We start from the raw sequence: 12,930 nt of genomic DNA, 5'->3' as shown, positions 1-12,930 counted from the left end.
CTGTGCAATTAAAGACAGAAATTCTTCCTTTATCAGCTCCGTGACAGCGTTGGTGACAATCAGGCAGTTGCCTGAGTGGTGTAATGAGCCCTCTAAAGCCCCAGAGAGAATGACTGAATTTACTGTTAGACTTTTGCGCCTTGTTTTCTGGCACAGAAAATCCATCCTCTTGTAATGATCTTAAGTGTGAATGTAGGTACCGTGGCCTGCTTTTTTATGCCAGGGTCATTTACCAAAACTAGGTCCTGTTGGAGTAGGAAGGGAGGCAGTCTCTTTGTGCAGCCTTCCTACCCATGCAAGAACGTATTTGTGTGGTGTAATCACTGTCTTGAGCCAGCTAAACCTCCTTCCCTTCCAGGATGGCATCTGCACCTCTAGGTCAGAGACATTATTTTGGCAACAGCTGAGGATGTTTCCTTGTGTGTGGGGAAAGGTCCTGCTCTTTACATGGTGGGGCCTTGTGACTGCTGTGAAGTCCATGTTGTGTACCTCTTTGGACCTGGAGTAGTGACAGCCAGGAACTCCTGAGAAGCCACAGGGCTTTGACACGCTGCGGACAGCAGCAGGCTTGGCCAGAGATGTGTCCCACATCAGGAGTGAGAAGAGCCCCTTTTGCCCCGGCTGTCGGCAGAGTGTCTGCAACACAGAGCCCAGCCAGTGTTGCCAGGGCCACATTGCTCACCCAGGACCCATGAACTCTGATCACTTCAATGAAAATAATTTGGTGCAATCAACAGAGAAGTGGGGTTTGCAGTTACCAAACCCACCTGCACAGACACACGTGCTCCTGCAACCGTGGTCTTTGTGCCACAGTTTCAGTAAGTGAGCAGACAAGCCTGCTTGCAAGACAAAGTGGCGTGTCAGCCGGTGGGGATGGCTACAAATGTGGCTTTCTCCAGCTCTGCTCAACAAGACCTCCTCCTGCTGCTTGGAACAATATGTGGTTACCACAACATGACATCTAGTTAAGAAAACAAAGCCAAGCACAATCCACCCAAACTTCAAAACTTCCCTCTCTCCTTCAACAACAGATTTTTCTTATCAGGTTCAAATTATTTGCCAGTGAGTGCTGGAAAAAGCCATTGCTCTGGTTTGGCCTGTATTTATTTGCTGCACTGAATCAATAGAAGGTGTTTCTGGGAAATGAACATCAGGGGGTGCAAGAAAATGACATTGGCCTGGCTTAATTTACTAATTAAGGCTAGCTTATTCAAGAGTTGGGCCATGGTGATGGGTATTTCATACTACTCCATTGCAGCTCCTCTTCCTGAGCTGATGTGCCCAGGTGGCATGCTGTAATTTCTGGTTTTGGTGAACTGAGAGCAAAATCCCAAAACCCACAGGCAGCATTACCCAGCCTTTGTGGGCAGCTGGCTGGGTCACCTCTCCACATCCCAGCCCACAGGTGAGGTACACTGGGAGAGCAGAGACAGACACTTGGTGCTTGTGCTTGCTCTTACTGTTGTTTTTGAGGAAGTCTGCTACACGTTTGCAATGGAGCCAGGTAGTGGATGGATGTTGTACAGAACTTCAGTCTCCCAGTCTGTCAAGCTTGAAAGTTTTTCCAGCTTTCAATTTTGTCTAGAGTTTCCTTCTTAAGACTCCCCCCTTCTTCAAACAGAGCCTCAACTCTGGCTGGGTCCCAGAGATAGATACCAAATGGTGCTTTTTTCCCTTTCTTTTGCTCTTTCTTCCTTCTCATGAAGCTGGCAGACTCTCCAAACACACATCCAACCAACGCACAGTGCATTCGAAAACAGGCCATCTGGCTGAGCACTCCTTGAGAATGAGAAGACAAGAAAAACAACCCTCTTGGAGCTGGCAGTTGAAAGGCAGGCAGCCCGTACGTGGACTTGATCTCGTGGTGCAATCCAAGAGCTGTCCAATCCAAGGGCATTGCAAAAAAGCTCTTTCCTAATGAGCAGAATACGGCTGTCTCCAGAAGCGGCTCCAAGTCAACAATTTGAGTGGGATGCTGTAACTCTCCTCGCTGCACATGTGCTCATTAATTAAAGCCACTTTGGAAGATGCCCCGGACACCCCCGCCAGGGCTGCCAGCCTACCCTCCCCGAAATCCTGCTTGCTGCTTTGCAGCCCCCTGCTGGGCCCGGAACTGCAGAGCCCCAGGATAAGGATGGGGCCATCAGCGTCCCGCTCTTAACCGCAAAGGGGACCCGTTGCGTCACCGGTGAACAGCTGCGGGGGGAGCACAGCCCTGGGAGAGAGTTGCACTCCATTTGCTTTGCCATCATTTTTCTCCCCTGAGCCAGAGTGCTCCAGGCACAAAACCACTCTGGGCAGGTCAGCAGGCGTCAGGGTCTGAAGCGAGCTGAGCAACCAGTATTGCAATGCTTCCCTATTTTTCTGGTGGCTAAGGACTGGATTCACTAAATCAGGGTGGCTGAGATGAATGCAGAGCCATTAGAAGCCAATCCATCAGCAGCAGAACAGGGAGCACTAATTTCTTAAATTTTTTAAGTTTAAGAAATTACATCACATTAGGTAGAGAACTTCTGGAAGTTGCTGGCCTGGAAGGCTGCAGAGGCAGAGAGCATCAGTGGGCTCAAAATGGGATTAAACAAATTTGCAGGCAACAGGTCCATAAAACGACACTAAAAGGAACAGGCAAAGTGTGTAATCTAACATCCCAATCCAGTAAAGGTGAATCCTGAGAAAACAGCAAGGGGAGGGAAGTGTCCAGGTGTGTGTGTGCTCCCTGGACCCTGCCCTAGCTGGGAGCAGAGTGCTGGGTGGGGAGGACCATTACTCTGCCCCAAAGGGCCATTCTTCAGTTTTTATTGTAGGATTCAGTCCCTGTACCAGCCCAATCTGAAGGTCATATGAACAGATTGTTGCCTCTTTAAATTACCAGAAGGAAAGTAGAATCCAATTTTTCTCTGAAAGCTGAATTTGTGGAACATGTTTCCGTGAATGTTAACAGTCATAAACCCTGGCTTAATCTGTTTGCTCTCCCAGTCATTACATTTCACACAGTGACAGAATGATTCATTTGACTCTTTATCTTCTTATTTGGGATCTCCTTGTTTCTGCATCTTCCCCCCTAGTACTGATGGGAGCAAGAACAGCTCATAGCTACATCTCAGCTATGTGTGTGTGGCTTCTCAATGGCTAGTTACAGCTCTGCAGCTCCAGATGGCACTTCCTCAGGTTTCTGCCATGGCATCTTGCATGCCATTGTGTTTCCAAGGTCAGGGGCTAAAACTCTTTATCTTTTGACTTTATTAATTCAAGAGTAAGGTTCTGTAAGTGAAAAATTGCTTATCTTGAAAAATTATGAGAAAGCATGTACAGCACCAATGCAGATGCTTGGGAGCTCTGTATTTCTTGCCACTAAGTTATCAAAGACATTCAGTGCCTGTTCTTTTTATCAATATGCAATTTATTTGTCCCCAACCAACAAAGGTGAGGTCCAAAACTGAGATTTTTGCATAATTTTCTTTCTAAACCCTCTGCTTTATGTGGTTTAACAATTACAATGACATGTTCCTAAACTGGAAAGAATAAAAACCAGGGATTTGATGAAGTCAAATATGCCCCTTCTTTGGTGCTGACTGAATTCAAACACAGGTGGTTAGTTCAGAAAAACCTGGGAGTGACAGGGGACAGGGAGCTGTACTAAATCAGAATGAAGTGCAGCAGTGCAATTGCTAAATCATACCAGAGAGAATATAAATAGTAACTGGGAAGCTTCAGCGTGGAAAATAATGGGGTAAGTGGCACGATAAATTAAAAGGGTTGTCTGTGTGATCAAATCTATTCCTTTGCTGTCATGATATCCCACAACTGATAAAGATCTGTCTTCAAACAGTTGAGCTTTTTATTCCCATTGCTTTTCTTTGGAGGTTATTCTGAACTTCACTCTGCTGTTGTTTTGAAAGTTTCTGCAAGTCTGGAGCCTCAATTTATTTATGACCAGTGTATGCCCATTTTGAGATCTTTCTTTTTATAAACTCTAACCTGCTATTAGCCACATTTAGTGAAGGTTTTAGGGCATAATTAATCCCCTACAAATATGTGTGTTCTGTTATGCTAACATTGTCCCTTTTCTTTTTTATTTTTAACTTACAGGAAAGCAGAATAATATGCAAAACCAAGATGAAACATGTTTCAGGTCTACATTACAATTCAGACAGAAATTTAAATCAGCTGAAGACACCAGAATAAAATGCTCTGTAAGTGTTCTACGCTATCAGTTACTCAAGGGATACTTGCAGGTAACACGGCTTTCAGTGCACATTGCTTCCTTTGCAGCCTTTGATGTGACCTTGTGAAAGGTAGGTTCCCTTCAGGAATGTGCTCTGAGGTCTGAGGCAACTCAGCTGGAACTGTGGGAGCATGGTGTTTCCATAGACAAGGTTCCAAACTTGCTCTTGCTCTTAAAAAAGAAAGAATATCACGGTATAGTCTGGTGATACTGAGAATACAAATACCCAGTATCAATTGTGCTGTGAGAGTGTCATTTGTGCCTTATATTCCAATTAAATGAATTAAATTTTTTTCAGGTCCTTTACAAAATTAGATGTAGAGAGTGTCCAAACCATCACCAGTGAAAATGATGCCAGTTGGAACACTTCTAGTGAAAAATTTGGTTTTGAGAGAACAGGTAGTTTCGTTAAAAAGTGTTCACTGACCTCCAAATATGCCTTCCTTGCATAAACCCAGAAGCCTTAAAAGCAAAAGAGACTTGACTGTTGGCAGTTTGGGGATTATTCCTCTCCCTTTCCCCCAGCGTTTTCCAATGGAAAATATTCAGGGTTTGGGTTTTCAGCCCTTTGCTGAAATGTCAACATTTTCCAAAGGGTGAAGGAGGGGAATAGAGAAGAAAAGAAAAACATGTTCTGACCAGCTCCAGTCAGAGCCAAATGGCTCAGTCCTGGATTTGGTCAGGGAAGTATGCTGGAGGGGAGAAAACGGGAGTGTCTTGGTTCCACACATAGCCTGGCTGGGCTGAGGGCTGCACATCACGATCCATTCGTGTGAGTCATTACGGTCTCCATTTCCCCAGGACAGTGTGTGGAGTAGCTTTTAAGCACTCCAGGTCAATATGTCACTCGCAAGCCACAGCCACAGCCACTTGGGCTCTCTGTGCGCATGTGGGATGCACACAGGTACACTCTGGTCAAGACCTCCAGTATTTCCATGACATCTTTAACTCACAGAGACAGTAACACCTGGCACCTATCCAGACCTGAGAATTCAGCTCTCCTCCATTCGTAAAAGAGGAGAAAGGAGAAGAATGGCATTTGCCTGTAACCATACATGATTGTCTGTGTCCTCTGCCCAGGTGACACTGTTTTGTGCTGTGCAATGCCTGGAATTTAGCCTTTGAAAGCCTGGGCCATCTGTGGACCAACTGACTCTAGGTAGGCAGAAATGCTGGAAGAGCCAAAATAAAGGCTGCTAACGTACTCGTGCACATACATGTGCCATCATCCTTCTGAGGGAAAAGGAGTGGCTTCATGCAGTCCCCACCTGCATGCTCAGCCTCTGGAAAACTCTCCCTGCAGTTGGGCACCTTCAAACCTGAGAAAGACCAGGGCCATCTCTGCAGCTGCCTCTCCAAGGTGTCTCCCACAGCTGCAGTTGGGGGAAGTGGTAGATGGATACATATCCAGGCTAGGTCTTTGTCCCCCTCTAGTGACTCAACTGCAATTCCAAGTCCTACTCCCTCCAAGCAAGATGGTAATTTTTCTAGGCCAGGATGTTTCCTTTCTGAAGGCCAGTAGGACATCTAAGCACCACTGGCAAGTCATGTATTTCTACACACTCAAACATTATCCATTGCAAATGTAAACAGTAATTTAGGAGCCTGACTTTCTGTTCTAATAGGCCACATGTGCCTGCTTCCCTCCCATGGAAGATGGCCGTCACAGGCTTCACATGAGACCCCATGCCTGATCTTCCCAGGAGGAGATCCAGCTAGGACCACTGCTACCAGTGCAAAAGCACATGCTCCCAGTCTCTTGTAACCAAACCCTTGCTGAGTCACAGCCCAGTCACCCGTACGCTTAGCAAGTCGTGTCAGCCATCTGTCACCAGCACATCCTCCTCACCGTGCTGTGACTCCATGGGGAAAACAACAGGAGGCAGATTATGTTTGACTAAGGATCCAGGCTCTCGTGCATTTTGGCTTTGAGTAACCCCTGGATTGCCTTCTAACCAGTGGCGAGGCCTTTGGCTCCTCTTAATTTGGCCCTTTGTCAGGGAAGAAAGTGACATTCAGGTTCAAACACTGGAAGCTTTGCCTGACTAATAGTGACTCCAAACAAAGCTGACTCAGATGAGACATGGATGGCATTGTACAAAATGTCCCTCCTACAGACAGATCATCTACACGGGGCTCCACACTGGTGTTCTCCTCCAACCAGTGTTTAAAAAACAGCACTGAAATATAATAAAATATATATAAAATATATATAACAGCACTGTTTCCTAAGGCCCTGTCCCACCCACTGTGTCAGCTAAAGGCTGCAAGAGCAGCCTTGCCATGTCTCTTGTCCTAATGAACACCCGTGCTTCTCTGTGTTCAGCCATGTGCTAGAGGTGCAGCCCTGCAGGGCACAGCCGAAAAAGACAGGATTGCTTCCTGCTTGTGCCTGTGTAACCCACCGGATGAGGCACTGCCCAGGTACAGGAGCCAGACTGGGGGTGTGTAAGCAGTTCAGAGTAAGGAGTCACAGGGGATTTCACAAAGCTAGGTCCCTGCACTGCTTACCACAACCTCCCCAGGCAAGGCTCCCCAGCCTCTTCTCTCGTGCCTGAAAGTCTCATGCCTGGAAGTCTCATGCCTATCAGCTCCATGAGGGACAAATCACCCACACCAGCAATCTGACCATCCTACTTTTTCCTAAGGCAATGAAAGAGTACAGAGTAGATGTGGCCTTTTTGTTCTGGTGGAAAAAAAAGGGAACTCAATGCCAGGCACAGATCCCAGGCTGTATAGTTCAAATCGCGCTCAGAGCACATAATTTCCATTTGTGTTTGTGTGCACGCAGGGCAAGGGTGGGGGCTGGCGGGGGTGTGTGTGTGTGAATATAAGAATGTAATTGTCATAATTTAATCCAAAACTACTTCTTGGAAGGAAAAAAATCAGGCTGACACAAAACAGCATGTTCAGTTATAAACACCACATGAAAGAGCCGTATTATGTTCTGCTTGGTAACTGACATAGAGCGCTAACATTCTCAGCTGCCCACTACTGGGCAAAGGCCTTTCCCAGTCTCCCCCTCACCCCCAAAACAAACCCCCCCAGCCAAACTGCAGTGCAGATACCAATTTCTGAGGCCGCAGAGAAATTCCACATAGAAAGTTCATCATGGGCAGAGCAGGCTGGCTGGCAAGCAGAGCGGCACGGAGCACATAGATGGCCATCTGGGACTCGCTCCCAGCTGTGCACGCACATCTGCAAGGCCATGGAGAAGTTGGCACGCACTGTGGGAGCTTCAGAGGGGCTTTTCCCCCTAGATTTCCCGTAATGGAACAGTGTATTCCTGGAGCAACATGCCTTGCTAGCGTCAAGGCTGCTCCTCTCCAACCAGCTCAGGGGTTGCAGAAGTAGCCGCCATCAGGAACGGTCTCAGGGCTCCCAGTGCCCATCCCTTCTCCTCCTAGGTCTTCAGCTGGAGTGACTCATTCCATGTAAAGGAAGCACAGTCATTCTGGCTTAGATCCTCAGGCGTGCTTACCTACTTAACTCTGGATGGCACTGCACCCCTCAAAAAGCAACCAGGAACACGGGAGATCTGATAATTCAGTCAGTATTCTGTAATTCACCAGGCAGAATCACCCTTCTTACTTGTGGGGCCAGGAGATAATGTGAAAATGCCCTTCCAATCCTCGCTGTCCCCTGTGGTAGGGGTGGTCAGGGTGTTGTCCTAACTAGGGGCTCCACAAATCACTGACTGGAGAGTTGTCGTATCAGAATATCACAAAATAAATGCCTTCTGCTTGCAGAATATGTTTTTTAGCTTGATGGTAACCTTTATTTTTCGTGGGGCTGGGTGACATTATTAGCACCCGTGCTCACTGCTGAAGTGAAGCATCTTTGTTGCAGCGTGGGTGGGAGATGGGTTATCGTCAATATGGAGCAGATCTAGAGAATGACTTCTGTTATTTACTTCTTTTCTGTTCTTGTAGGACATGTGACACAGTTTAACAAAGATCTGCTTAGCAGAAAAATCCAATTAAAACCTGAACTGTCCTTCGGCTCTGCTTGGCACACTGCCATTTCAGCACTCGAGTGCCGTGGGAATAAGGTGGAAGAAGAGTAAAGTGGCGGCACTTGGGGATGGCGTGGCGGGCGCTGCCTTTTGCCCCTGGGGATGGTCGGTCTTGGCGTTGCCGGCCGTCTCCCGGGACAAAAGGTTTCGGCACACCAGGAGCTCCACTCCCAGCGCCCCGCCCGAAAGGTGGAATTGAACCACTCTGTCGCTAGACAGCTACAGGTTTGAAGCCTGCACCCCAGACCACTGAGGGTCATCCGGGCAACTTCCTGCGTCTCCTCAACACCATATATAAGGTCCCCTAGATAGTTTGCCCCTAGGTAAGGGTGAGCAGTGTTTTCCCCCAGAGCGCGCCCTCCGCCCTTTCCCAGCGCGGAAACATCCCCCACGGAGCAGAGAGCGCGGCGGCGGCGGGACAGAGGGAGGGGGCGGCTGGCGAGGCCCCGCCGCTATCCCAGAGACACCCGGGCGCTCATGCAAATACAAGGGCGCTGATTGGCTGTCCCCGAGGGAGGGGCGGGGCGCCAGGCGCTCCGGGAAGGGCCCGGGACGGCGGGTGAGTCACGGCGCTTCCCAGAAGGAGCGGGGCCGCTCCGCGCCCTTCCCGGAGCTCCGGGACCCTTACAACATCGGACGGGGCAGCTTGTGCAACAACGGGGGCGGCCCGGGCCCCGAGGTGTGATGCGAGGAGACCAGGGCACGGGCTCGGTTTGAGCAGTACCTTTTTTTTTTTTTTTTATTTTATTTTTTCCGTTTTTTTTTTTTTTTTATTTTTTACCTCCAGTGGCTAATGCCAGATACTTTGGAGGATGTGAATCTCCCATGAGATACATCTCAGAACAATAATATCCTCTGGGAGGAAATTCCTCCCTGGCCCCCAGCTGAGGATCAACTTATGCCCCGAAGTATGAGGATTGAAAACACTTGTAATTTTATCCCAGTGAGTGTAACTATAGAGGCTATTTTCATAAACCCTTGAAGAATTACTCACTTATTTGCCTCGAGAGATTCCTCTGAAGCAGAGCCATTTCTGCAAATGCATGTGGTTTCCAGTGATTTTTAATTAGATAATTCTTTTTGGTGTAAGCAACAAAAAACCCCCTAGGCCCATTCCCCCTCTTGCTCGCCCTGGGGAAGCTTAGACTCAAAATTGGTACTCAGTGGAGCAGTATCACAGTAAAAGTGGTACAGAACAGAACCAGAGCCGCAGCCCGAAGCTGGGAGCAGTTTTGTAGATGTCAGCAAAAGAAAGCAGAAAGTGTATGGTGGGGCAGCACCGTTCCCACTCACACCCAGGAATGCTGCTGGGCACAGCTTTGCTTTCAGTGCATGGCTTCAAGTCATGGCTTACCCTCTTGGAGCTGAACCAGCTCAGGTATGACCTGGCCTGCTGACTCCCCAGACAGACATGAGCATATCTGAGGCCTTACTGTTTGTAGTGAGCAACTTCTTTAGCAACTTAAATGGGTTTTTTTAAGAGCACCCCAACCTAGAAGCAGGGCTCTTATCAGAAGGAGATGGTTTGAGAGCTGCTTCTGTGCCTGCCAATGCAGGGCAGAAATTTTTCTTTGTTTCCTTGGTTTGTAGGAGTCACATTCCTCAGTACATTCCTATCTCTTTACCTGATACTTATCCCAGTAGCAGGTGGTGTAATTTAACAAGTGTCTTTTGTGCATAAAAATGCACGGGGTGAGGATCTCGGGGTGTGCATAGGAGGAGGTGGAGGGAAATTAGTCATGAGGAGGAAGAGAGGAAGAGGTTAGCACGGGGGTTGAGGAAATCAGGTGTCCGAACTACCCCGCAGGCTTCCAGCCAAGTCCATCCTGACGTCTGCCGGAAGAGGCACGCCAGCTCAGAGATATGCTCCTGTCAGCCCATCGGCATGTGACCCTGCTGACCGATTCAGGCTGAACGAGAATGGCTGAACGAGAATGGCTGCCAGGGGTCGGAGCAGACATTCCTAGCTTCTGTGCTTCGCGTTCAAGGCTCGGCTTGACACCACTTTCACTTTCTCTTTGCTTTCCTCTCTAGCATCAACCTTTTCTGGATCTCTTTCCCTGCAACACTTCATGGGAAGGCTTCTTAGTGTGATAGTGCTGCTTTCATCTTCTCTCTCTTGCAGCCTCCAGTATTTTTAAGCAGGGATGTCTGTCTCTCATGGCTTATGATAAATCTGCCTGTACTTTCCAGAAAAAGTATGCCAAGCACTGAAGTCCAAATTAAAAATAGTATCCAGACAAAATAAGTCCAGCCGAGGAACCAAAGGATCCACCAGAAATGCCAGCTCCTAAAACTTCCCTTATTCTGCAGTGAAGGGAGATGCGGAGATAATGAGGGCAGCAGTTGCTAAAGATCAAGCAGTAGAGGAAGGTGCCTGAGAGGGTCAGCAGCAACATAGGAAATGATGTGGACCTCGGAGATGATGGGGAAGCAGTAACAAAGCAGTTGTGAGAGTTTTCTCCTTGACCGGATGCTGGTCTGTCTAGCTTCAGGTCTGCTTCTGGAGCGGAAGCTGTGCTAGCCACTGACTTTCCCAGCAGAGGCTGAAAATAGCATTTCCAGGACCTCTGTGTGTCTGGTTTTTAGTGGCCTTTGTCACCTCTGCCCAGAAGGGACTGTGGATGACTTGCTGTGCCTGACAGAGGTGCCATTCTCCTTCTGTGAGGAATGGGGGGGCAGGTACCTATAGGCAATACTTGGTGCAGTTACTGCAGCTGCTGCTCCCTGTGCCTGTGAGGGCCCAGGCCTGACCAGGAACTGGTGAATAGACCTGGCTGCTGGCTGCAGGTAATGGTCATTTCATAACTTCTGATTAGATTTATAAGCCTACAAGAAAGACCAATTGGTAGCTCCTAGGATTTCTGAAAGCGTGTAAATAAGTGAAGAGACCTGTTAATGCTTCTCAGCATCTGATTTGCCTTATAACATTTCATGGAAATCCTGTAAGCATTCGGCGTCATCTTTAGATCAAGTGTCTGAAAATCTGACCCTTTGCTATTAAAAGTTATAGAACAAATTCAGTTTATCGGCTTAATGATGGAAAAGCTTGCTCTCCTCAATAATGCTCCTAATTAAAGCATTTCTCAGTGTCTTTGGACCTGATTCTCTACCTTATGCAGAGAACTACACTGTGCCAAATGGGTGCAGAGCACTGCCAATTTAGGTTTGATTCAATGCCCGTTCAAGTTAATAGAAATCCTCCCACAGAAATCGACAGGATTTGGTTCAGACCCCAAAGTCAATGGGATACTGTGATTTGGCAGAACTTTATGCCCACGCTGCACCAGTATAAGCACATATTCAAGGTACAAAGCCTTGGAGAATTTGGAAGGCCATTGTAAGGGACTTCTGGGGCAGACTGTAGCCTAGGCTAGTTAGGCAATTCACAATGCCTAGGACTTTCTGACAAAGAAGCTTTAAAACAAATTAGTCTGAACTTTTCCTGTTCATTTTTTATAGCACTCTTACAGCTTAGCAATACACTTTTTATCTTTGTGTTGGGGTTTTTTTTCTGTCCTAGGCTGACAGAACATAAAAGCATCTGCAATGCTTTGCTCTTACTACTTCTTCCAACCACCAGAACCTGATTTGTGTCAGAAAAGATAAGCCTAGGTCCCTACAGTATTAAAATAATTATTTGGTGTAAGGTGGGGGATGAGGAGGGCTGTTATTCTTAGCAGCAGCAATGAAATTTCAGCAGCTGATGACGTCAGTGCTAAAATGTCAGTGTGAAACAGGCTGGAACAAATTAGGAGTGTGGTGTCGTCACTGCGAGAGCCACGCTGCCCTCCAGAGGGACTGTTGTTGGATGCTGCAGATGCAGTTCAGGAGATTTTGGGGGGGGGGGACAGACGCTTGTGAGAGCTTCTCAGAAACTTACAAAAAAGGCAGCAACGAGCATCTCAGTACCAGAAAGGTCAAAGAAGATGCTATTCGAACACTCCTGCCCACTCAATGCGTGAGCTCACAGCAAGGGAAGGGCCACTTCTACAAACCAGATTCCAGGAACTAGAACAGAAAAAAAAAGACAAAAACCAAAATAAAATTGGACATCTTCTACTCACTTAAAAAACTGAGCTAACTCAATCTCTGATGACACTCCTGTGACTCAAACTGAAGAGAAATTTGGCCTGAGATGACTTTTGTCATGGTGTGCTGCTTAAAAGAGGGCAATGTGCTTGGAGTAGAGGTGATCCTGAGGCATTTTATTACTTAACTGTGCTGTTGCATTTGAAGAATGCCTTCAGTCCATCCAAAAATGCTGAACTCAAGGTGCAGAGAGCTTTAATCAAAACGGGGTAAAATTCCAAATGCATTCATGCTCGTCCTCAAAGAGCCCACATTTCTTGCAGATTTCTTGGCTAGTCTCAGGTGCTATTGTTAGACCCAACCCCATGTCAGCGCAGGGCATGGAGCCTTGCTTAGAGGTCCTGATAACTCGGGGTCTTGAGGCCTGCATCTTTTTGGTCCAGCAGTTGAACTGCCATATCTGCAGAGGTTGGTGGGCTGTGGGATGTACTGTCTTGGGGGACTGACAGGGAGGGTTGGGACCATCCTGGCTTTCTTCATGGAGACCTGCAGTATTTTGTAGGAAATATGGGAAAAGTCGGTATGCCCTGCATTAGTGTTTCCAGAGTACTAGTACTGGTACCAAAACTGCTCTGTGTTGTTTCACTCCTTTTTAGAA

The sequence above is a fragment of the Corvus moneduloides genome, chromosome 3 (genome assembly GCF_009650955.1).
Source record: "Corvus moneduloides isolate bCorMon1 chromosome 3, bCorMon1.pri, whole genome shotgun sequence".
Lineage (NCBI taxonomy): Eukaryota > Metazoa > Chordata > Aves > Passeriformes > Corvidae > Corvus > Corvus moneduloides.
This window is presented reverse-complemented; position numbering follows the sequence as displayed.